This window comes from Leucopleurus acutus, assembly GCF_964270905.1.
Source record: "Leucopleurus acutus genome assembly, chromosome: 10".
NCBI lineage: Eukaryota > Metazoa > Chordata > Mammalia > Artiodactyla > Delphinidae > Leucopleurus > Leucopleurus acutus.
This window is the reverse complement of record NC_139153.1, coordinates 46,757,897-46,781,414: the sequence shown is the minus strand read 5'-3', so window position 1 is coordinate 46,781,414 and position 23,518 is coordinate 46,757,897.

Here is a 23,518-nt window from a genome sequence, read left to right as displayed (position 1 = left end):
AAATCACACATTTTCTCTCTGTAAAAAGTGTCAAAGGAAAAAAAAAAAAGACTGTAGTTTCACTCCCCATGGGCTGAAGACTGGGACTGTTTTTAAATTCACTATATATTACAATAACCCAGAGAACCATGGGAAAGCTTCACTCGGAGAAGGTGCTGAGGTCAATGTCTTTGTGTTGCACGTCAGGGAAACGTCACAGGATGCAGGTTGAAATGCTGAGGCCTGGGCACAGCATTCTCACCCATGAGACCAAAAACAAAAAAAAGTTTGCCTGTGTTTTTTTCCTTTTTTTTTAATACTTTATTTACAATGTTGTCCTAGTTTCAGTTGTACAGCAAAGCGATTCAGATTCTTTTCCATTATAGGTTATTATAAGATATTGAATATAGTTTCCCTATGCTATACAGTAGGTCCTTGCTGTTGATCCATTTTATATATAGTAGTGTCTGTTAATCCCAAACTCCATTTCTTTTGTTTTTAATGTTACTTATGATGATGACTTCACCCCCAATTACTGCCTCTGCTGCAGCAACTCCTATTAGGCCTTTTACAAGCCTCCAGGTGAAACTCCTGATCTGTATTTTTATCATATTGTAGGACGGCCTGCATTGCAAATCCCACTGGCTTTTCTATGTGGGTGAATCCCTGAGTTAAGTCAGTTATGAAAGTATGGGTTTGAAGAAGCCTTTAAAGAAGCCTCAGTCTGATTATGTGACTTGAGATCCTGTCAGTCCCTTGCTCACCCAGAACTCTGAACAGCAAACAAGGGAAGCTGCAGACACCGACTTTGAATCTTGGATGGGCTACTTTATTGCCATCCAAGCATGGTCAAGGCCTCAGGCTGGCGTTGGTATTCTGGAATAACAACACCTGCCTCAAAGGGTAGTTGATGTAAGGATTAAACGAGTGAACTCATGAAGAATGCTTAGAAGGTGCTGCCCATGTTAGCTGTACTTGCACTAGGAAGCGAGTTCTAACACCTCTGGAGCAGCAGTTCTGATGCCAAAACGTAGTGTCCAATTCCAGACTTTGTGTGAAATCTACCCCAACACAAAGAGATTAAACTCAAAGGTGCAATGGATCATGGGGCTGCAGCTATTTTGGCAGTAGCCCTTAACATTTAAAATGCTTATCTCTCCATAACCAAGATCAGGATGACAGCGTGGTCAGATAAGGCCCTCTTCTGAGTCACAGACTTGTCACTGTATTATCACATGGAGGAAGGAGCTACTGGAGCTCCCTGAGCCTCTTTTATAAGGGCACTAATCCCACTCATGAGGGCTCCACCCTCACGATCTAACCACCTCCCCAGGGTCCCACCTACTAATACCATCACATTGGGCATTATGAGTTCAACATGGGAATTTTGAGGGGACATGAACATTCAGACATAGCAGCAGGGACTTTGTTTTGAGTTGTCTTTGGCCAGAACCCTGGGGAGTTCACCCTACAGAGGATCAGGTATGAGGTTACAGAGGACACAGTCTTTACCCTGGTTGGCCCCAAGTGCATGGCCTGGAGAGGCTACTTATTATTTCCTTTTTTAAGGGCACAGAGCATAATTAGGGACAGATATCATACTGTGGGCACCCAGAGGGCCAGGGGGAATACTGCAACCTTGCCTTTCTTCCTTTCCTTCCTCCCCTACTTCCTTCCTCTTCACCTCCCCTCCTTTGGTCGTTCATTCAACAAATATTCCTTGGCTGTTAGACACTGCACCATGTAGTGCTGAGGTTCATCTATGAACAGGACAGACCCTGTCCTGCCCTCCGGAGCCTGTCACTTAGCAAGAAGAGAAGCTTTCTTCAAATGGCCCCACCAATACCTACACAATGATAGCTCTGATAAGTGCTATAACATGAGATACCAGGGTCCAGGAGACCTAATCTGGGTGTCAAGGAGGGTTTCCATAGGAAGTGACATTTAAACTAAGTGTGAATGATGGGTAGGAGCTGTTCAGACAAGGCAAAAGAGAAATCCAGGCAGGAGACACAGCTTGGGGAAAGGCCCTGAGGTGGGAAAATGTGCTGGCATGGTCCCTTGTGCAGAGGAAGAGGCCCTTCATAAACGTTGTTGAACGGATGAATAAAGTTCTCAGTTCACAGTGTATCTGAAGGGATGTTTACTTAAGAGAATAGAAACCCAACCAATAACACTTACCAATAACACCCAAAGACCCCTCCATGGCCCTCAGTTTACCAATCCCTACCAACAGAATCCTTCAGCACCACTTGGAGTCTCCTCTACCTCACTCCATGGGATGGCCCAGCCTGTAGTCACCCACACATCCCAGTCACTCTGACTGGAGTGGACAGTGCTCTGCCTTCCTGGCACAGGCCAAGCTCCTGGCATGGTCAGCTTCATCTCCCTGCAATGCTAGGTAGGTCCTCCTCAGCTGCCTGGGAGGGTCTTCTGCTCTGGCTTCAACCTCAGCTTTGTGCATTGTGACAGCTCAGCCCTGTCACCCCCTGAGTCTCATCACAAAAGGACACGCCCTCTCCTCCTGCAGGGCTCTGTGGACCTGGAAGCTTCTCTGTATGATTGTTGCTAAGGGCCCCTTGGTAGCCAATGGCCAAGAGCCAGCCAACTCTCCCAGCGAATTTTTGGAAGGCCATCAGGGACTCACATTTTGGCAGGAGGCTGGAGAATCAATCTCAGAGCTCTGGCGGGCTGGGCAACAGAAGTGGTATGGCCTGTGTGCTGCTGCTATGATGAGTGTGACCTCTATCTGCCCTGGCCTCACTGCATTCCTCACGCCCTCATTAGTCTCTGGAAAGACTGGCCTGGGCAGTGAAAAGATCTTCCCGTTTGAAATGTAAATTGGTGCAGCCACTCTGGAAAACAGTATGGAGCTTCCTTAAAAAACTAAAAATAGACTTTCCATATGATTCAGCAATTCCACTCCTGGGCATATACCCAGAAAAGATGAAAACTCTAATTGGAAAAGACACATACACCCCAATGTTCATTGCAGCACTATTTACAATATCCAAGACATGGAAGCAACCCAAGTGTCCATCGACAGATAAATGGATAAAGAAGATGTGGTCCATGTATACAATGGAATATTACTCAGCCATAAAAAAAGAACAAAATTGTGCCATTTGCAGCAACACGGGTGGACCTAGAGATGATCATATTAGTGAAGTAAGTCAGACAGAGAAAGACGAATATCATATGATATCACTTACACGTGGAATCTAAAAAATAATACAAATGAACCCATTTACAAAACAGAAACAGACTCACAGACATAGAAAACAAACTTATGGTTACCAAAGGGGAAAGGGGATGGGGAAGGAATAAATTAGGAGTTTGGGATTAACAGATACACACTACTATATATAAAATACATAAGCAACAAGGATTTACTGTATAACACAGAGAACAATATTCAAGATCTTATAATAACCTATAATGGAAAATAATCTGAAAAATATATATAGATATAACTGAATCACTTTGCTGTACACCAGAAGCTAACACAATATGGTAAATCACCTATACTTCACCTATTAAAAAAAAAATATTCTCCTTTAACTTCCAACTCCCAAGGCCACACAGAAAGAGAAGGCCCCAAAAGTGACTGGGGTAAATTAAGACAGGAAGTTGGATGCGAGACAGCCTGAACTATGACCTATGTCTTATTTCTTCAGCCACCATCTAATGACTGCTTGATCTGAGCCAAACCCTGCAGCAGGCATTGGAGACGCAGAGGCGAACACGACACAGAACCTTTTCTCCTGGAGGCTGCCTTTACTCGGAGATGGGAAACACATCAGCAGCATAAGTGCTGGAAGGGCCTCAGAGCGTGCCTCTGCCAGTTGCATAAAGGGAGGGGTGGTTAGCTCTGCATGGGGAGGGCAGGGGGTGGTTGATAAAGCTTGATGGTAGAAGTAATACGGGAGCTATGGCTTGAAGGAGGGTTGTTGGGCTGGCAGGCAGCTTGAAGGCATGTTTGGGCAGGAGATGAGAACATTCCAGGCAGGGAGGATAGCAGATGCCCATGCTTGGAGGTGTGAAGTGGGCACAAAGTTTAGGGAGTTGTAAGTCATTAGCTTTGGTTGGAATCCCCAGTTTGAATGAATTTTGGCAAAAAAAATGAAAGTTGCTCAGATAGGGCTGGGACATGGCTGAGACTTTGGTTTCATTCTCTAGACCGATGCTGTCTACTATGCAGCCACTAACCATACGTGGCAACTTCAGTTTCAGTCGGTTGAAATAAAATACAAGTAAAAATTCAATTCCTCGGACACACTCCCCACGTTTCACTCACCCGCTCAGTCGCCACATGTGGTTAGGGGTTACCATACTGGACAATGGAGATACAGAACATCTCCTTCCTCACAGAAAGTTCTATTGAACAGTGCTGTTCTAGGCTGCGGGAAGCACAGGAGGATATTAAGCAAGCAAATGACATCGTCGTATTTCACGGAGCCCTCCCTGTGGCCACTTGGGGATGGATAAGAAGGAAGCATAACATGGGACTTCCCTGGCGGTCCAGTGGTTAGGACTCCACACTTCCACTGCAGGAGGCACAGGTTCAATCCCTGGTTGGGGAACTAAGATCCTGCGTGCCACGTGGGGCGCCCCTACCCAATAAAAGGGAGCATAACAGAAGGCTCGAGGTGACTTAGAAGACTACTGCCACAGTCTAGTCAAGAGGCTGCTGTCGCACCAGAGGAACTGTCCCTTTTGCCCGGAACTTGCTATTATCCAAAGCTGAGCAGGGAATTATTCAGACTGACTCATGTTTCACCTCAGCCCTCACACCCCAGCTTCAGAGACGGGAGTCCCAGACGATCATAAACTAGCCAATCTGGGTAGCTGACCCAGTGGAAGTGGATCTCATTTTATCTCCAGTAGGTCCTGGGGCTTGTTATGTAAACCTAGGGTGTGTCCACAAGACACAAGGAGCCTCAATTTAGGAGTCGCACGCCCACAAACGCTTCTCACTCACTCACACGAAGTGGATGGAGAAGACTTGAGTTTTGCCACCATGAAAGAAGTCAGGTCAGCTGTTCAACCGAATCCCTTTAACACCAAAGCAGCCAGAAGTTGGGAGGTTAAGAAGTTAGGAATAGGAAATTCCCTGGCGGTTAGGACACTGGGCTTCCACTGCCGAGGGCACGGGTTCAATCCCTGGTCAGGGAATTAAGATCCTACAAGCCACGCGGCGCAGCCAAAGGAAAAAAAAAAAAAAAGAAGGCAAAAATAGCCTATGAACCCTGATAAACACACAAGGAGCTCTGTTCGGTCTCCCTAAGCTGTTTGCAGTTGCCAAGGTGGGTGTGGGAATGCGGACCCAGCCTTGCTCTGAGTATAATTAATGACGATGTGCCCCCTGTACCACTGACTCAGATGGAGCACCTGACGAGAGCTTCGGCTGGAGGCTTCTGTGTTCTGAGGGCGTGGATGCGCCCGCATGAGCTGCGCTGGAGCGTGTGAACATCACCCTGCTGTTCCTTGCTGAGTCAGAGGCAGATCTGGAGTCAGAAGCCCTGGTCCAGGGCCTACCCTTGCCAATCAGCTCAAAACAGGCTTGTTAAAAATGCTCCTCCCCTGGGCTTCCCTGGTGGCGCAGTGGTTGAGAGTCCACCTGCCGATGCAGGGGACTCGGGTTCGTGCCCCGGTCCGGGAAGATCCCACATGCCGCGGAGCGGCTGGGCCCGTGAGCCATGGCCGCTGAGCCTGCGCGTCCGGAGCCTGTGCTCTGCGGCGGGAGAGGCCACAACAGTGAGAGGCCCGCGTACCGCAAAAAAAAACAACAAAAAAAAATGCTCCTCCCACAGACCCACAGCCCTCACTAGAAGCCAGGTCCTGTCCTAAAGCCCCAGAGGTATGAATTCATTTCATCCTCAAACCAACTCATGAAGCTGGTGCTATTATTATCCGTTCTCGACAGATCGGGAAACCAAGGCACAGAAGTCAAGCCGCTTGCCGCAGCTCACAGAACTACCGGTATTCCCCAGGCCCCGGCTCCTACGCCTGCGCACTAGGCACTACTGAGACAAAGAGTACGGACCAAAGCGACACAGAACCCGCCAACACCCGTTGAGGGCCAGGTGCTTGTCATTAGAGCTCAGATGGCCACGATGATGGTGATCCTGCAGGGGTCCATGAGCTCCTTTGAGGAGGGGCTGGCACACGTACCCCAAGCCCACCCCAAGTCCACATGCCTTATTACTACTCCAACAAGGAGATCTTGCTGCGCCCCTACCTGGACGCCTCCACGGTGAGACGCCCATCCTGGCGCCTCCCATTTCCTCCCAGGCAGTGTCACAAGCATCCACGGCACCTCCTGGCGAGAAACACCTCTTTGAGGAGCAGTCGTAGTGCGTGGGATGCTGGTACGGAGACAGCAATGCACACCTGCGGGCCTTCCCGCCCAGCCCAGCGCCGCCTGTCCTTGCCCCTCCCACACAGCCCCCACTGCAGCCAGCTAGGCCCGCCCCTGTTTCCTCACCACAGCAGTGGTGGGCCAGCATGGGCGTGTCTGAGAACGGCTTCGATTACTGAACACACCCAGGGGGCAACTGCTTCAGAGGACCAAGTTCACCTGAAAGACATCACCAACCAAACTCTAGCCCTGGGGTCAAGGTAGCGATTTGAGAGTGCAGCATCTGCAGACCTTATCTGTTTCTGTTTTCCTGTTGGGTGAAACCAGCAACATGAGTAGGAATTTACATGTAATAAATATCCTGGAGTATCTTTGGCTTCAGGTCAAGCTTGATCCAGGGGCTAAAAGAGGGTCATTAGAATTTGTTTTCTCTTGGTCTCTCATCTCTGCCATCCATTTGTGGCTCCATTCTTGACCTCCGTGTTGTGGCTCTCTCCATATTGAAGCCTAGATGTCTGCAGAATGACTAACTTCAGGGTTTCACTCAGTGGAAAAGACTTAACACTCTTCCAGTGGCTTCTATAAAAATTCCCAAGGTTCACTCTGATTCGACTGGCTTAGGATGTGTGCCTGTCCTCGAACCAATCATTGTTGCCAGGTGGGAGTGCGGATGAGCGCTACTCCTGGAGAATGAAGACAGGACAGATCTTCAAACAAAAATCAGAGGTCCTACTAGACAAAGGGGAACAGATGCTGAGTATTCAAACCACAGATGGATGTCCAGCACAGGTAGATGAAGAAATTATCCTCAATGAAATCTGGAGCAGTGAAGTGAGGCCTGAAGGGCCACACAGCAAGAAAGCAGCAGAGTGGGAGGTTTTTAAACCCAGTCCTTCCATCTTTAAAATCCACTCTGTACAAGTGACATCACCAACCCTGGGTGTCTCAATTGTGGCTAAAATGTCAATGGGAGATTCAGAGGTTTCGCCATGTTGTGTACATTTAGAGACTGTCCTTGGGGATCCTTTTGAATTTATGGCAAAGCCTTTCTTTCCTATGCATTCTTCCACCTCTTTAGCCCTGGTCTTGCCTCTGCTGGGTTACAGCAGCAGCCTTCTGGCTCTCACCTTGCCTCTAGCTCTAAGATCTTTCCTACCTGCTGCAGGGAACAACCTTTCCCCACCCAGAGCTCTTCAACACAGCGCACCCCTCGGGAGCAGCCCTGCTAGCCTCGACAGGCCTTTCCCCTGCCACATCCTCCTCACCCTCTGCTTCCAGCCCAGGAAGATGCTGACTTCCCCCATTCCACGGCATCTTTACCCGAGGCTGCACCTCAACTGAATTACCCCTTTAAGAATAAGGAACCAGGGCTTCCCTGGTGGCGCAGTGGTTGAGTCTGCCTGCTGGTGCAGGGGACGCGGGTTCGTGCCCCAGTCCGGGAAGATCCCACATGCCGCGGAGCGGCTGGGCCCGTGAGCCATGGCCGCTGAGCCTGCGCGTCCGGAGCCTGTGCTCCACAATGAGAGAGGCCACAGCAGTGAGAGGCCCGCGTACCGCAAAAAAAAAAAAAAAAAAAAAAAGTAAGGAACCATGTAAAGTGGGGAGATAGGATTCTTACCATTTCCAAAACTGCTCCAGGCTGTACAGCATCCAGCCTTCAGCAGTGTCCTCTGCCCACAGCATTCCTCCACCGCCCGCTCCCTGGGCTGACTTGGACTGACCCTTCACATCACAGCTTGGATCTCACCTCCCCCTCTTAGGAGCATCTCAGTTTCCTTGTGGGGAATCCACCATAGTATGTGGTCTTTGTAGGACGGTAACTCCAGTGGAGCCCCACCTCCCACAAATGTGAGAGGCTGATTCCCTCCTGTGATCATCCCCACATGGCCAGGGACAGATGTGTGACCTAGGCTTGGCTACTGCCATGTTTTCTTCTGGAACACAGCAGATGGAAGACATGGCTGGAGGTGTTTTATCCTATCAGCACTGACCACAGTCTTCTGCTCTTAGACCCTTCCTATATAGTTCCTTCTTCGTAGCCCCTCCAGCTTGAGCTGCCGTCTCTCCTACCTGTTTCCAAGCTGGTTCTATAAACTTCTTGTAATTCTGTGGCTCATTCTCCTTTCAATAAATTCAGCTTTGCTGCTGCGAGACAAACTCTGTTTCTGTTGCATCAAACGTCCTTGACTGACACACTTTATTTCTTTCCATCTCTCTTCACTGTGTCCCCCATGCCCCTTCCAGCCCCTGGCACAGAGGAGGCACCAAAGAGCTGTTGCATGAACAGCTTATGAACGGGTCCCTGTGGACCACATCCCTTTCTCCAGGCCTCCAACAGCTGCCATCCCTATCTCACACCACAGCAAGGCCAACTCGGTCACATGGCAGCACCTGGGTCCCCTACCTCTCTGTCCCATGCCTGCTGCACAGTGAGGACCTTGCCCTCCTCCCAAACAGTGCTTCATCCCATTCAGAGGTAGAAGCTGCCTTCCTTTTAGATCAGTCCCCATAGGGCCAGTGCCTTTCTGCTCAGCTGACTATCCTGTTTCTCAAATTCTCCTTCCTCGTCATTTATCAATAATTTAAAAGCATGTTGGGTGCCGTCCACGTTGGATGGCTCTACAATCATCTCAGTGTCCTGTAGTTCAGTAACAAATGGTCGAGGCCCCATGTTTTTTCACTCTATTCTGATTTGGGATTTAGTTACTTTTAGTGAACAGCCACATTCCAGCAGAAAATGTGAAATTTTATCTAGCTACAGATAGAAATTCACCTGGCATATGGATTTCATTCTAGGACCGACAAAACTTCTGAATTTTCGGAACCAATCTTCCAAAATGAGATCCAGAGGGGCGGAGTCAAGATGGCAGTGTAGGAAGACACAGAGTTCACATCTCCCCACAACTAGGGCACCTGACTGAAGCTGGTGGGGGACCTTGACACCCAAGGAGATGGGGGGAACCCCCAAGCGACCGGGTAGGATGTTGCGGGGACTGAGGGGGGAGAAGTGGAGGCCGGACAGGACCAGTGCCCCTGAGGGGTGGCTGTGAGGGGGGCAGGGGTTCCCACACCTGGGGGAACCCTTGGGGGCTCGTATCAGGGGGAAGCACGCCCAGCGTTTACCCTGCCCATTTGGCCCAGGAAGGCTGCCCGGCTCTCCAGCAGAGTCCTACACCCTCAGGGGCCCCCTCTGGGCCGCGTGGGTCCTGGGGGTGTAGGAGGGAGGCCAGGGGAGAACAGGAGAGACAGGCGGGAGGAGCAGCAGAGGCGCAGAGGGTGTTTGCCCCACCCACTTGGGCCCAGGAAGCCTGCTGGGCTCCCACGCTGGGTCCCCCACCCTCCGGGACCACAGGCATGCCTGGGCCCCTTCTGTTGCGCCTAAGCCCCACCTCCCACGCCCCCTAGGGCCTTTTCCAGCCCTGTGGGTCCTAAGCATAGGCCCTGCCCACTGCCCAAACCCCACCCCTGCCTAGGCCCTGCCCCCCACAGCCAAGGCCTTTTCCGCCATTTTTTTTTCCTCCTCTTTTTTACTATTGTGATTCTGGTTTACCTTCCGGTTGTTATTTCATCTGTATTTTTGTTTTTATATTCTTTCTAACATATCTGTTAGTTTCCTAGTCTAATTTTATTTTTTACTCTTTGTTATTGTTCTGCTCTTTTTCTTCTTTTTTTTTTTTGCCACCCCGTGGAGCTCTCATGAGCTTGATTCACGAGCCGGGGATCAGGCCAAAGCTCCTGCAGTGGGAGCTCAAAGTCTGAACCACCGGACTAACAGAGAACCTCAGACCCCAGGGAATATTCATCAGAGTGAGGTCCCCCGGAGGTCCTCATCTCAGCACCAAAACCCAGCTCTACCTAACAGGCTACAAACTCCACTGCTGGAAGCCTCAGGCCAAACAACCAGTAAGACAATCCAACCCATCAAAAAAAAAAAAAAAAAAAATTGAGACAGCAAAACAATATGCCACAGATGAAGGAGCAAGGTAAAAACCTACAAGGCCAAAGAAATGAATAGGAAGGAGGCAATCTACATCAAAAGGAATTTAGAGTAATAATAGTAAAGATGATCCAGAACCTTGGAAATAGAATGGAGGCACAGACTGAGAAAATACAAGAAATGTTTAACAAAGATCTAGAATAACTAAAGAACAAACAAACAGAGATAAACAACACAATAACTGAAATGCAAAATACACAAGAAGGAATCAGTAACAGAATAACTGAGGCAGAAGAACGAATAAGTGAGCTGGAAGACAGAATGGTGGAAATAACTGACGAGGAGCAGAATAAGGAAAAAAGAATGAAAAGAATTGAAGACAATCTCAGAGACCTCTGGGACAATACTAAACACACCAACATTTAAATTATAGGGGTCCCAGAAGAAGAGAAAAAGAAAGGGTCTGAGAAAATATTTGAAGAGAGTATAGTGGAAAACTTCCCTAACATGGGAAAGGAAATAGTTACCCAAGTCCAGGAAATGCAAAGAGTCCCATACAGGATAAACCCTAGGAGAAACACACCATGACACATATTAATCAAACTAACAAAAATTAAATTCAAAGAAAAAATATTAAAAGCAGCAAGCAAAAAGCAACAAATAACATACAAAGGAATCTCCATAAGGTTATCAGCTGATTTTTCAGCAGAAACTCTGCAGGCCAGAAAGGCGTGGCAGGATATACTGAAAGCGATGAAAGAGAAGAAACTACAACCAAGATTACTCTACCCAGCAAGGATCTCATTCAGATTTGATGGAGAAATCAAAAGCTTTTCAGACAAGTAAAAGCTAAGAGAATTCAGCACCACCAAACCAGCTTTACAACAAAAGCTAAAGGAACTTTTCTAGGCAGGAAACACAAGAGAAGAAACAGACCCGCAAAAACAAACCCAAAACAATTATGAAAATGGGAATAGGAACATACATATCAATAATAACCTTGAATGTAAATGGATTAAATGCCCCAACCAAAAGACACAGACTGGCTGAATGGATACAAAAACAAGACCCATATACATGCTGTCTACAAGAGACCCACTTCAGACCTAGGGACACATACAGACTGAAAGTGAAGGGATGGAAAAACATTCCATGCATATGGAAATCAAAAGAAAGCTGGAGTAGCAATACTCATATCAGATAAAATAGACTTTAAAATAAAGACTGTTACAAGAGACAAGGAAGGACACTACATAATGATCACGGGATCAATCCACGAAGATATAACAATTATAAATGTTTATGCATCCAACATAGGAGCACCTCAATACATAAGGCAAATGCTAATGACCGTGAAAGGGGAAATCGACAGTAACACAATAATAGTAGGGGATTTTAACACCCCACTTACACCAATGGACAGATCACCCAAACAGAAAATAAATAAGGAAACACAAGCTTTAAATGACACAATAGACCAGACAGATTTAATTGATATTTATAGAACATTCCACCCAAAAGTGGCAGATACACTTTCTTCTCTAATGCATATGGAACGTTCTCGAGGATAGATCACATCTTGGGTCACAAATCAAGCCTTGGAAAATTTAAGAAAATTGAAATCGTATCAAGCATCTTTTCTCACCACAATGCTATGAGATTGGAAATCAATTACAGGGAAAAAAATGTAAAAAAACCCAAATACATGGAGGCTAAACAGTGCACTACTAAAACACCAAGAGTTCACTGAAGAAATTTTTGAAAATACATAGTGACAAATGACGACGACAACATGATGACTCAAAACCTATGGGATGCAGCAAAAGCAGTTCTAAGAGCGAAGTTTATAGCAATTCAATCTCACCTCAAAAAATAAGAAAAATCTCAAATAAACAATCTCACCCTATACCTAAAGCAACTAGAGAAAGAAGAATGAAGAAAACCCAAAGTCAGGAGAAGGAAAGAAATCATAAAGATCAGAGCAGAAATAAATGAAATAGAAACAAAGAAAACAATAGCAAAGATCAATAAAACGAAAAGTTGGTTCTTTGAGAAGATAAACATAATTGATAAACCCTTAGCCAAACTCATCAAGGAAAAAAGGGAGAGGACGCAAATCAATAAAATTCGAAATGAAAAAGGTGAAATCACAACTGACACCGCAGAAATACAAAGGATTATAAGAGACTACTACAAACAACTATATGCCAATAAAATGGACAACCACGAAGAAATGGACAAATTCTTGGAAAGGTACAATTTTCCAAGACTGAACCAGGAAGAAATAGAAAATATAAATAGACATATCACAAGTAATGAAATTGAGATCGTAATTAAAAATCGTCCAACAAACAAAAGTCCAGGACCAGATGGCTTCAAAGGCGAATTCTACCAAACATTTAGAGAAGAGCTAACACTGACCCTTCTCAAACTCTTCCAAAAAATTGCAGAGGGAGGAACACTTCTAAATTCGTTCTATGAAGCCACCATCACCCTGATAACAAAACCAGAAAAAGATATCACGAAAAAAGAGAATTATAGATCAATATCACTGATGAACATAGATGCAAAAATCCTGAACAAAATACTAGCAAACAGAATCCAACAACATATTAAAAGGATCATACACCATGATCAAGTGGGATTTATCCCAGGGAGGCAAGGATTCTTCAATATATGCAAATCAATCAATGTGATACACCATATTAACAAATTAAGGAATAAAAACCATATGATCATCTCAATAGATGCAGAAAAAGCTTTTGACAAAATTCAACACCCATTTATGATAAAAACTCTCCAGAAAATGGGCATAGAGGGGACCTACCTCAACATAATGAAGGCCATTTATGACAAACCCACAGCAAACATCATACTCAATGGTGAAAAACTGAAAGCATTTCCACTAAGATCAGGAAAAACACAAGGATGTCCACTCTCGCCACTCTTATTCAACATAGTTTCGGAAGTCCTGGCCACGGCAATCAGAGAAGAAAAAGAAATAAAAGGAATACAAATTGGAAAAGGAGAAGTAAAATTGTCACTGTTTGCAGATGGCATGATCCTATATATAGAAAATCCTAAAGATGTCACCAGAAAACTACTAGAACTAATCAACGAATGTGGTAAGGTTGCAGGATGCAAAATTAATGCACAGAAATCTCTGGCATTCCTACACACTAACAACGAAAAATCAGACGGAAATATTAAGGAAACAATTCCATTTACCATCGCAACAAAAAGAATAAAATACCTAGGAATAAACCTACCTAAGGAGGCAAAAGACTTGTACTCAGAAAACTATAAAACACTGATGAAAGAAATCACAGATGACACAAACAGATGGAGAAATATACCATGTTTTTGGATTGGAAGAATCAATATTGTGAAAATGACTATACCACCCAAAGCAATCTACAGATTCAATGCAATCCCTATCAAACTACTAATGGTATTCTTCACAGAATTAGAACAAAAATTTTACAGTTTTATAGAAACACAAAGACCTCGAATAACCAAAGCAATCTTGAGAAATAAAAATGGAGCTGGAGGGATCAGGCGTCCCAACTTCAAACTACACTACAAAGCTACAGTAATCAAAACAGTATGGTACTGGCACAAAAACAGAAATATAGAGCAATGGTACAGGATAGAAAGCCCAGAGATAAACCCATGCACATACGGTCACCTAATTTATGGCAAAGGAGGCAAGAACATACAATGGAGAAAAGACAGCCTCTTCAATAAGTGGTGCTGGGAAAACTGGACAGCTACATGTAAAAGAATGAAATTAGAACACTACCTAACACCATACACAAAAATAAACTCCAAATGGATTAAACACCTAAATGTAAGACCAGACACTATAAGACTCTTAGAGGAAAATATAGGAAAAACACTCTGACATAAACCACAGCAAGATCTTTTTTGACCCACCTCCTAGAGTAATGAAAATAAAAATAAACAAATGGGACCTAATGAAACTTAAAAGCTTTTGCACAGCAAAGGAAACCAAAAACAAGATGAAAAGACAACCCTCAGAACAGGAGAAAATATTTGCAAATGAAACAACGGACAAAGGATTAATATCCAAAATATGTAAACAGCTCATGCAGCTCAATATCAAAAAAACAACCCAATTAAAAAATGGGCGGAAGACCTAAATAGACATTTCTCCAAAGAAGACATACAGGTGGCCAAGAAGCACATGAAAAGCTGCTCAACATCACTAATTATTAGAGAAATGCAAATCAAAACTACAATGAGGTATCACCTCACACCGGTTAGAATGGACATCATCAGAAAATCTACAAATAACAAATGCTGGCGAGGGTGTGGAGAAAAGGGAACCCTCTTGCACTGTTGGCGGAAATGTAAATTGATACAGCCAATATGGAGAACAGTATGGAACTTCGTTAAAAAACTAAAAATAGAATTACCATATGACCTAGCAATCCCACTACTGGGCATATACCCAGAGAAAACCATAATTCAAAAAGACACATGCACCCCAATGTTCACTGCAGCACTATTTACAATAGCCAGGTCATGGAAGCAACCTAAATGTCCATCAACAGATGAATGGAAGACATGGCACATATATATAATGGAATAGTACTCAGCCATAAAAAGAAACGTATTTGAGTTATTTGTAGTGAGATGGGTGGACCTAGAGTCTGTCATACAGAGTGAGGTAAGTCAGAAAGAGAAAAACAAATACTGTGTGCTAACACATATATATGGAATCTAAAAAAATGGTTCTGATGAACCTTGTGGTATGGCAGGAATAAAGATGCAGACATAGAGACTGGACTTAAAGACACGGGGAGGGGGAAGGGGAAGCTGGGACGAAGTGAGAGAGTGGCATGGACATATATACACTACCAAATGTAAAACTGATAGCTAGTGAGAAGCAGCCACATAGCACAGGGAGATCAGCTCAGTGCTTTACCATGACCTAGAGGGGTGGGATAGGGAGGCTCAAGAGGGAGGGGATATGGGGCTATAGGTGTGCATACGGCTGATTCACTTTGTTGCACAACAGAAACTAACACAGCATTGTGAAGCAATTATACTCCAATAAAGATGTATAAAAAAATGAGATCCAGATGATGATCAAATGCAGGACCATGGCTTCATTTGGAGGTCAAATGGACGTTTATTTTGTTTTAAGTTTAAAATATTTTAATCTCAGTAATGCAAGCACATGATAATGAACTAAAGAGAACAAAAAAAGCTCACGGTGAAAAGAAACAGCCGCCTATTCCAGTGCCACCCCCTCAAGGTGGTCTCTCTGACCAGCATCTGCCTAGTTTATCTCTGATGATCTCTATAACTCTGTAAGGAATCTTTTCCATGAGCAAAACTTCTCCCTGTGTCTCAGATCAGGTTCCCCCAAAGCAGAGCCTGAGATGGGATTCTGGGGCCTGTGATTTCTTGAGGGCGGATCTGAGCACAGGAGCGAGAGGTGCAGGATGAGTTGCTGAGGGGGAAGGGGCTGAGCAAAGATGGGGTCTCTGCTGGACTTGGCTTCCACCCGATCCCACGGGGAGCTCTAGAACATGAGCTGCATCACAGAGTTGATCCCCCATCAAGGCAAAAGAACTCCAGTCAGTCATGGGCTGCGGGCTGCCCTGGGTGGTGGAGGAGGGTGCATAACCTCCCCTGCAAGTGGGCTCTGGGGAAGGGGTCAGAGGTCAGAAACTCCCAGCAGGCGTGGGGATGGGGCTCTGGCACTGTGGAGGGGTCTGGGCGAGGAACCAGCAGTATCCACTCCACCCTCTTTGGGTGACTGCTTTGGAATATATTCCAAGTAGTGGGACCATTAGAAAAAATGGTGGAACAGGCATGTAACTCTTAAAACCTGTTTCATGGTGCAGGAAATATAGGCATTAGCCCAGTCATTGCTATTTTCTCATGAAGTCATCTATCAAACATGACAGCCAACTGAGGCAGGCTACTCAGCTGATGGAGTGGAATACTGTGTGGGTGGGTTTTGGTAGGATAAGAGAGACGTCTCGCAGGCCCGGCAAGCCAAGGGTTTCTTGCAGAGGACTGCAGAGAGGGGAGGGGATGGGAGAACAGGCAGCAAGGGGGGAAGCCACTGGTGGAGTGAACAGGGCAGTGGGAGAGACTGGGGGTGTCTTCACGCTCGCTAAGAAACCAATGTTATACCTGTACATTGTTCCTGGGTTTCCTTTATCAAATACCTTCACTGCTATTAAAAAAATTCAAGCAATTCAGAAAGATGCAATACAGAAAGACACCCTCTTCAGTTCCCCACCATAAGCCCATCTGCCGCCAGTGACCACTGTTAATAGTTTGGTCATAATAACTGTTCTTTTTTTTTTTCTCAGCTTTTTAAAATAATTTTTATTGAAATATAGTTGATTTACAGTGTTGTGTTAGTTTCAGGTGTACAGCAAAGTGATTCAGTTAAATATATATATATATTTCAGTTAAATATATTTTTTTAGATTATTTTCCATTAGAGGTTACTACAAGATATTGAATATAGTTCCCTGTGCTATACAGTAGGCCCTTGTTGGTTATCTATTTTATATACAGTAGTGTGTATATTTTAATCCCAAACTCCTAATTTATCCCCCCGTCCCCCTTTCCCCTTTGGTAACCAGAAGTTTGTTTTCTATGTTTGTGAGTCTATATCTGCTTTGTAAATAAGTTCATTTGTGTCTTTTTTTAAGATTCTACACATAAGCCACATCATATGATATTAGTCTTTCTCTGTCTGACTTACTTCACTTAGTGTGATCATCTCTAGGTCCATCCATGTTGCTGCAAAGTGCTGAGCTTTTTGACGGAGACAAGTTGTTCCTCCTCCCCCACCTAGTTTACAGGTGTTTTTCCAGCTTCCAGACTCCATGGAGGGCAAATAAGAACAGAGATAAAGGACGCAAGTCCCAAGCAGAGCATCGCTACTAGGCAACGGGGCCTCTGGAGGAGTCTGCTCCAGCCTCATGAGACAGACCTGGTCCTCACGGCCACTGTCAGGGGACCAGACAGGGGTTTGGGCTTCTGTTCAGCTTCTACGCCTCTCACTGTCCACCTCCACACCCATTTTCAGAGCAGAGAGGCAGGTTTTCTAAAGCTTCTCACCCACTCCTTTCTCTGCCGTGGGTCATCAAAGATGCAGCGAGACCATTTCCCCCGTTTCCACTTCTCGAAATGCAGGGTCAGAGACGTTGCTCTGTTTTCCTTCAAACTGAAATAATTTACCAACTTGTTTAATCCCAGAGAGCCAGAAAGGAAACCACTGTTTACCCCGAGTCCAAATAACAAGGAAGCTCAAATAGCCAGATGATGTTCTCACGTCACTTCTCTAGAGACAGATACAATGGAAACAGTTTAAGGGGGGGATTGAGTCCCCAAAGCAACTCCCAGAACAAACCGCAGCCTCGTGTCTAGTTCCTGAAGCTCGTTTATCTACAGGACCATTCGAGACAATCACATAATAAGAACAGCTTCCAGGCACTGCCAGGCTCTGGCCCAATGAGTCCATGACACTTCTGTTTCACACAGGCAGAGTCTGTTTAGTAGATCCATCCAGTTATTGAATTCACTGGACATCTACCGTATGTCTGGCTGAGTGCTACGCACTCTGTGGCATTCCACGAAAGGAAAAGGGTCCAGCTGTGGGTTCTGGGGACACACTCTACAGCAGGTTGAAACAGCAGCACAGGAAGCCGCGGTGAAGGGCAATGTAGGTGCAAGAGCAGGAACAGAAGGTCAAAGTGTTGGAGGAGTTACAGGCAGGCGTGACGGCTTCTCTGTGGGGTTATACGGGGGGCGGGCTTCTTGGAGGAGGAAGGGGGATTTGTATTGAACTCTAAGAATGGATAATAGTTTGGCAGGTGGATACGGAGAGTGAGTGGGACAGTGGGGGATAGATATTCTAGGTGGGAGGAATCAGCAGGAAAGAGGCATGGGCCTAAATTGTGGCAAATAGGCAGCATGGTGGAATCTCACCCACACGATGCTGAATGAGGGAAGCCAGCTGCTGAAGACGATCCACTGGAGGATTTCATTTCATAAAGTTTTAAAAAAGGCAAACTGAACCGTGGTGATTGGAGACTCAGATTTAGTGGTAAAAGGCTAAAGAAAAGCAAGGACGTTTTTACCACAATGACCAGCAGTTAACTCTTCTTAGGAGGGGAGGGGGCACTGTGACCTGCCTGTTGAACTAGTTGGTGATTATACAGGTGTCTATCCTACAATGATTCACTAAGCTCTGCAGGTCCGTTCCACGCACGTTTACAGTTTTGTGCTGTGTTTTATAGAGGCCCACAGCAACCTCTTCCATCCAGGCTCCGCCGAAGGCGAACCGGTTCACGTGTCCTCCATCTCTTTGAAGGGGTTTGTCAGGGTTGGAATTTAGTTTACTGGGTTTGCTTGTGACCTTAGCTCTCTGGTGGGCTCAAGAAAATGTGATGTTGTAGATTATCTGTCTTTTCACATTGCCAGGGTAGGAGCGATGTTCTTTTGTTGCTTTCCACATCCCAAGTGGGGTGTTTATGCTCTATCTCACAATAAAAAATGGTTTGGAAAAAAAGCAGTAAGGCCGGACAAGAGAGTGTCTGAAGGACTGTCAGGGAAGTGAGGTTGAGGGCTGGGCTGGAAGGAGGAGGGCTCGGGATGCCAGGCTGCAGAATGTGGTTGAGTCTGGAAGGCAGTGGGGAGCAGATTGTCAACAGGAGAGGAGAGAGGCCGCGGCACAGAGCCACCCACAGGGGACAAGGCGAGAGTCCAGCTAAGCTACACAAAGGCCTGGCTAGTAGAGGACAAGGGAAATGGGAAGGAAAGGGAGAGATGTGAGCGGCATTTGTGGCTGATGGACAGGAAGGGGTAAGGGCCTCAATGGTAAGAGTCTAAGAGCTTCCTTAGCAAGGGTGGTGTGGGGAGCTGGCCAAGATACTGTCCATCAGGAGGTGATGGTTGGGGTGACATCGATACCACATTTGGTGCCAGAATAAGGACATCTGCAGACAGTTGGGGTTTTTTGTTTTTTTGTTTTGCAGTACGCGGGCCTCTCACTGTTGCGGCCTCTCCCGTTGCGGAGCACAGGCTCCGGACGCGCAGGCCCAGCGGCCATGGCTCACGGGCCCAGCTGCTCCGCAGCATGTGGAATCTTCCCGGACCGGGGCACGAACCTGTGTTCCCTGCATCGGCAGGCGGACCCTCAACCGCTGCGCCACCAGGGAAGCCCCTGCAGACAGTTTTAAATGCGAAAAGTATTAGAACTTCTCAGAGCTGCCGGGGATTAATTAAGGAAGCATGGGAGAGGACTTCTCTGGTGGTTCAGTAGTTAAGAATCTGCCTTCCAATGCAGGGGGTGCAAGTTCGATCCCTGATCGAGGAACTAAGATCCCACATGCCGCGGGGCAACTAAGCCCGCAAGCCACAACTACTGAGCTCTCACGCCTCAACGAGAGAGCCCGCGAGCCGCAGACTACAGAACCCACACGCTCTGGAGCCTGCACGCCACAACTAGAGAGAAGCCCTCACGCCACAACAAAGAGCCCATGTGCTGCAGCAACAGACCTTGCATGCCTCAACAAAGATCCCGGGGACTGAATCTAAGACCCGACACAGCCAAAAAATAAAAAAATAAAGATAAATAAATAAATATTGAAAAAGGGAAGCACAGAAGGGCTCGGTGACACCTAGTAGGTAGTGTTCTTTCTGGAAGGTGGAAGCTTGCCCTGCACTCAGGACTTCTGTATAATTAGTTTGTTCCCGGCATTCATATTTAATGTCCTTTCTTCTACTTTGCAATCGATTAACATCATCGAGTTGCCTCTCGTACCCACCATCTGTTAGTAGCTATCGTTCCCTTCATCCATCATCTCTTTCTGGCCCTGGTGATGCCCGTGAGTTTCGGTGCCTGGAGTCCCAAGGATGCTTAGCTTGTTGTCAAGTCATCGATACATGTTATATTCTGCCAGACCTCACTGCTGGTGGAGTACAGACTGAAGGGATTAGTATTTACATTTGAAATTCAACTTTGGAATCTGGAAGAACAGCCCTGAGTTACTGTCACAAACCACTGTAGATTCTGCGACTTTGAGCGGCGCCTTGACCCTAATCCTAAACATAAACCTCACTGTCATTTTTTTAAATTAATTAATTTAGTTTTGGCTGGGTTGGGTCTTCATTGCTGCGTGCAGGCTTTCTCTAGTTGCGGTGAGCGGGGGTTACTCTTCGTTGTGGGGCGTGGGCTTCTCATTGCGGTGGCTTCTCTTGTTGCGGAGCACGGGCTCTAGGCGCACGGGCTTCAGTAGTTGTGGCTCACGGGCTTAGTTGCTCCACGGCATGTGGATTCTTCCCAGACCAGGGCTGGAACCTGTGTCTCCTGCATTGGCAGGTGGATTCTTAACCACTGTGCCACCAGGGAAGTCCTCACTGTAATTTTTTATATTTGATTTCTTTGAACATTTATTGCCCTAAAACTTATACCCAAAACTCAGCCAAGGGCTTCCCTGGTGGCGCAGTAGTTAAGAATCCACCTGCCAATGTAGGGGACACGGGTTCAAGCCCTGGTCCGGGAAGATCCCACATGCCGCGGAGCAACTAAGCCCGTGCGCCACAACTACTGAGCCTGTGCTCTACAGCCCGTGAGCCATAACTACTGAAGCCTACGTGCCTAGAGCCCGTGCTCCGCAACAAGAGAAGCCACCACGATGAGAAGCCCGCGCACCACAACGAAGAGTAGCCCCCGCTCGCCGCAACTAGAGAAAGCCCGCGTGCAGCAACGAAGACCCAATGCAGCCAAAAATAAATAAATTTCTTTAAGAAAAACCAACTCAGCCAAAATGCTGGGGGAAGTTCCATTTTGTTCCTAGATCTACACTAAATTAAATTCTTCAAAAAAAAAAAATCTGTTTATCGGGTGGGGTGGGGGGTGTTCTTTGTTCTCTAATTGTCTGGGTTTCATTTGCATAGCTTGCTCCACTGCCTCTTGAGAGAGAACTGAAGGACATAACTTGTGCTGCTCTGAGAGCTCCTTGAGACCGGCATGGAAGATGATTCCACCTCCTTTAGTGGATCTCAGGGAGGTCAAAGCAACATACATATTAAGATGAAACAGATCACTTCAGAGATATGTGTCACTAGGGTAGAGGCATGAAAGAAAAAAAACATGATGTACGTATGGATTTGTTAGTAAAGTTTTAATACTTAGGGCCAGCAATACCTTGGTCTGTTTTCCTCAACTCCCAGGCGGATACTAGGGAACGGGACAGGGTCCCAGAAGCTCTGGACATACAACTTCTCTGTATGTTTTCTTTCCATCTTCCTTTTCAGCACAGTGATTATGGCCTTTTCATGAAACAAAGGAGCTATTCTCAAGTCTCCAGTGGCATTTCAAATGAACTGAAAATGAGGAGTTCTCGTTTCGTGTGTTTCCCATTGAAACGGGCAGTGCTTACTTTACCACGTTCTTTGCTTTTCCTTCACTTGTCTTACTTACTATTGTTCATTCTTTCTCTATTCAGAAGGTTGAGCAAAGCAAAGGTTTTCACATTTTTGATGGGTAAGATACATACAGTAAACAGTAGAAAGAGCACCGATCTTAAATGTTCAGCTCGGTGAGTTATTGCAAGTGTGAAAATAAATGAAGACTGGCCAAACGAGAAGACCAAAGCCTATTTATTCCGAACTTGCTACATAGCAAGAGAGTCGCACCATCGCTTCACTTTGGCGGAGACTCGAAGGCAGGCAGAGGAGTGGGAAAGCTTTACAGTGGAAAAAGGGAAGGCTTCAGGTGTGCCCTGGTTGGAGGTTATTGGCACGGGGGAGCTGGACTTGGGTAACTAGAAGTGGAGCATCTTACGTGGTTGGGTAGGGGAGCATATTGGATATTTGGCTTTCCCTGGTTGGTCCTGAATTAGACGCACATGTGAGGGCAGTGGGAGGGGGCGTGGCAAAAAACAGGGAAGTTGCCAGATATCGACCAAGTCCTGACTCTGTTCTGGGCCACTTGCTTTGGAGGCTGTGGTTTGGTTCCCGGAGCTTCTTCTGTGGCTCAGAGTCCTGCTGTCATGTATGGTCTGGTCATTGTCACTGGCATATCTAGTCTCTCACAGGTGTATACATTCACGTCACCACCCTCCAGAACAAAGTGAATCTTTTTTTTTCTTTTCTTTTTTAAATAAATTTATTTTTTTATTTATGGTTGCATTAGGTCTTTGTTGCTGCGCACGGGCTTTCTCTAGTTGTGGTGTGTGGGCTTCTCATTGCGGTGGCTTCTCTTGTTTCGGAGCACAGCCTCTAGGCGCGCTGGCTTCAGTAGCTGTGGCTCCCAGGCTCTAGAGCGCAGGCTCAGTAGTTGTGGCGCACGGGCTTAGTTGCTCCGTGGCACGTGGGATCTTCCCGGACCAGGGCTCGAACCCACGTCCCCTGCGTGGGCAGGTGGACTCTTAACCACTGCGCCACCAAGGAAGCCCCAAAGTGAATCTTGATGGTGTGTCTGAGATGACTTATTGTTTTTGAGCGCCTATAGAACCAAACATATTAGAGGCACTTCCTATTAACAGGAGGCCCCCACTGTAACAGGGAGGTGATGGTGGAAAGTGGTCCACATAATGCAAGGACTTACAGTCAGGGAAAAAAATGTTTGCAGATGTTCATGCAAGATTCAACTTTTCTTTCCTTGTGTTTAAGTTTCTCTAAACTGAGGGAAGACGAGAACATGAAAAGAGACCAAGAAGAGAGTTCTGAGTGCGGCCCTGGAATGCGGTGAAAGCAGCCGTGATAAAGTCTGGAAGTGCTGTGTGGGACACAGGAGAGGAAGAGGAGAGCGGCTGATGAAGAAGGGTGGGGTGGGAGACTTCTAAGACAGAGCCATCACAGCCACCCAACTCCTTCAGACTGCCTCTCTCTGCTTCCACAGAAATACAATTCCTAGTGGCTGCACGGCTACCCAGGGAAGAAAAATAATTTCCCAGTCTCCCTTGCAGCTAGGTGTGGTCACATGCTATCTCCTGACCAATGATATGTGAGCCGAAGGGATGTGTGGGGCATCCAGATTGCTCCATTATCAGGTAGAGACGTGCCCTCCTGTCCTTTGCTGCTGGAATGGACACATGGCGGTGATGAGTCATCTTGGACCATTTAGATGAGAGCAACACCCTAGGGATAGTAGAGAACAAGACTGCAAGAGACTGGGTCCCTCAATCATAGACCATCCTACTGGCCCTGACAGCTTATGTCCGGGTTGTTATGAG